At 42.2% G+C, this 3,309-nt stretch overlaps 1 pseudogene; it reads left to right on the forward strand.

The window, feature by feature from the left end:
- The first annotated feature begins 483 nt into the window (after positions 1-483).
- Positions 484-1,630, forward strand: LOC140616413 (dimethyladenosine transferase pseudogene; annotated as a pseudogene).
- Positions 1,631-3,309: the final 1,679 nt, after the last annotated feature.

Genomic DNA, 3,309 nt, shown 5'->3' on the forward strand with positions numbered 1-3,309 from the left:
AAAAAAAAATAAAAAAATAAAAATACAGGATGTTCAGGTAAATTTGAATTATTTTTAATTGCCTATGTATATGTATACTGAGATAAAGACTATTACTCAGGACACACTAATACTGAAAAATTATTGCACATCTGAAATAAACTACACATATCCAAATTCTATACCTCTTTCTTTAATTATATTGCCTTGTTTTAGCTCTGCTTAATAGTTCCTTGTTTCATGGAATTTGCTTATAAAATCCCTTGCAGTTATAATATATATTCCATTTACATCGTAACATAACTGGCACAATGTTTATATAAAAAGTATTTGGTTCTTTTGCCCATTCAACATTCTTTACTGAGAAAACACATTCAACATCAGCATTATGAGCTGGGATCTTTAGCATGTACTGACATAAAGTTATCAAGTGTGAGAATTACTCTTCCAACTTGATTTGGGTCCCTCCGGGATGCACCGCGGACAGGTGCACGCCGTACCCGGGGCAGAGCCCACGTGTGGCCCTGGGGGCGCCCCTTGGGGCCGCTGTCGTGCCCGAGGCCTGTGGGTCTGCGCCCGCCGCGATGCCGAAGATCAAGGCGGGGACGAGCGGTCGCCGCCGCGAGCGGCTCAAGCAGAGCCGGGAGCTGAAAAGCGCGGGAGGACTGACGTTCAACACGGGGATTGGGCAGCACATACTGAAAAACCCTCTCGTTGTGAACAGCATCATCGACAAGGCTGCCTTAGGACCAACTGATGTGGTGCTGGAAGTTGGACCTGGAACTGGCAATATGACTGTTGAGTTGCTAGAAAAGGTAAAAAAGGTAATTGCCTGTGAACTTGACCCAAGGCTAGTAGCGGAACCTCACAAAAGAGTTCAGGGCACGCCTCTGGCCAGCAAGCTTCAGGTACTGGTGGGTGATGTGTTGAAAACAGATCTGCCATTCTTTGATGCTTGCGTGGCAAATTTGCCGTATCAGATCTCTTCCCCCTTTGTCTTCAAGCTGTTGCTGCACCGACCTTTTTTCAGATGTGCTGTACTTATGTTTCAAAGAGAATTTGCTCTCCGACTAGTTGCAATGCCTGGAGATAAATTATACTGCAGACTCTCAATCAACATACAGCTGTTAGCACGTGTGGACCATCTGATGAAAGTTGGAAAGAATAACTTCAGGCCACCACCCAAGGTAGAATCCAGTGTGGTAAGAATAGAACCTAAGAACCCACCACCACCCATCAATTTTCAGGAATGGGATGGCCTAGTAAGGATCACCTTTGTTAGGAAGAACAAGACACTCTCTGCTGCATTTAAGTCAAGCGCAGTGCAACAGCTATTGGAAAAAAACTACAGAATCCACTGTTCACTCCATAATATTATAATACCAGAAAATTTCAGCATAGCAGATAAAATACAGCAAATCCTAACCAGCACAGGTTTTAGTGACAAGTGGGCCCGTTCCATGCACATAGATGACTTCATCAGATTGCTACATGGATTCAGTGCAGAAGGTATACATTTTTCTTAGCTTTCTGGCAAACAGAATTTTCCAAACTCAAGAAAAAGAAACTGGAATTATATATTTTTTAATAATTTGAGAAGATGAACTATGCCTTTGCTTCAATGGAACACTATATATGCTTGACTATTTTTGATTTAATACTACTACTGTCATCATTTATTACTATGAATTTTTACAGTACTCAGTCAATTCTAAGTACCCAAGATTTTTTTGGTTGTGTTGTGTTTTTAATATCTAACATAGGGAAGGGTCCAGTCTATACATGATAATCTTTATGAGCCGCAGGCACGCACAACTTTACACTTAAACTTATCATTTCTTTTTTTTTCTTTAATAGTCTTTTTTTATATAAATTTTTATTTATTTATGATAGTCACACACAGAGAGAGAGAGAGAGAGAGAGAGAGAGGCAGAGACATAGGCAGAGGGAGAAGCAGGCTCCATGCACCGGGAGCCCGACGTGGGATTCGATCCCAGGTCTCCAGGATCGCGCCCTGGGCCAAAGGCAGGCGCCAAACCGCTGTGCCACCCAGGGATCCCTAAACTTATCATTTCTAACAGTTTATTGTATAAAGATGTTACTTGTTCTATTTTCTGTATATTACTGTGAGGACCTCTAGGCTTTGTCCCTCAAATAGTAAAAAAGTTAAAGTATGCTTAACTCCAATGTATTTCCCATACTGTTTTTATTCATGTACACAATAAAACTGCTTTATTTTGAAAAAAAAAACAAAAAACAAAAAGCAAAAAAACAAACTTGATTTGTTGGGCAACTCAGGTGGCTTAGTGGTTTAGCACCACCTTCAGCCCAGGGGTCCCAGCATGGAGCCTGCTTCTCCCTCTGCTTATGTCTCTGCTCGCACCCACCCCCCTCATGTCTCTCATGAATAAACAAATAAAATCTTAAAAAAAAAACTTGATTTGTTGGAGCACATAATGCTGTATTTCATAGCATAACTTGCTTATCTATTCTTGAAGATTATGCCACACCTCTCAATGGCTTTTTAAAATGTTATCCCCTGGCAAAAAGAAGATCATTGTTATCTTTATTCTCTTCTTCTACACTATACATGATGACTCCTATTAAAGAACATAAACATATTTATTTAAAGAAAAAAAAAGACTAAGTGACATCAGTAAAATAGCCAGGTAAGATGTGGCCTATATATCTCCCTTCTCAACAATAATAATTTGGCATTCATCCACAGACAAAAGTGCCTTTGCTGGAACTTTGGGATCTAGGTAGGAGACTGTGAAACCCTAGTGCAGATCAAGACCAAGGCTGTTTTAAGAAGCAGGCTCACACCCAAGGAAGCTTATTTGTTGACTGTGGTCCAGGCCACAGAAATGAAAACACCTCTGTACCCATGAAAACTCAGCTATAGGGCTATTTGGCTTTGGATCTGTTGCTAGTGCTATATGCCAGGGGTTGAGGGAGGAGTCACACCTACCTGTGTGTTTTGTAGAAGACTTACAGACCTTTGTCCTGGCTGTGGACTCTGAAGTGGTCCATGAATCAGCATTAGCCCCTCTTGGTCAGCCACACTCTACAAATAGTCTTTCTGGAATAGGGAGCCTGCAGGCGACACTCCCATCTGCATCCCCAGAGACCTGAGAGGGCCCTATATGCAGCTCCAACTTCTTCACAGTCATAGTCCTCAGCAGAAGGACTAGCAGTTCTGAGGATCCAAGGTCTCAGCAGGAGACACTATCCTGTGCAACCCCAGAGATTTTGAAAGGGCCCTTTATTGGGCTCCAGTGCCACCCAACCACAGAGACCCAGCAGGAGATGGCTCCTGGCTGCACCCAT

The sequence above is a fragment of the Canis lupus genome, chromosome 24 (assembly GCF_048164855.1).
Source record: "Canis lupus baileyi chromosome 24, mCanLup2.hap1, whole genome shotgun sequence".
In the NCBI taxonomy this organism is placed as follows: Eukaryota; Metazoa; Chordata; class Mammalia; order Carnivora; family Canidae; genus Canis; species Canis lupus.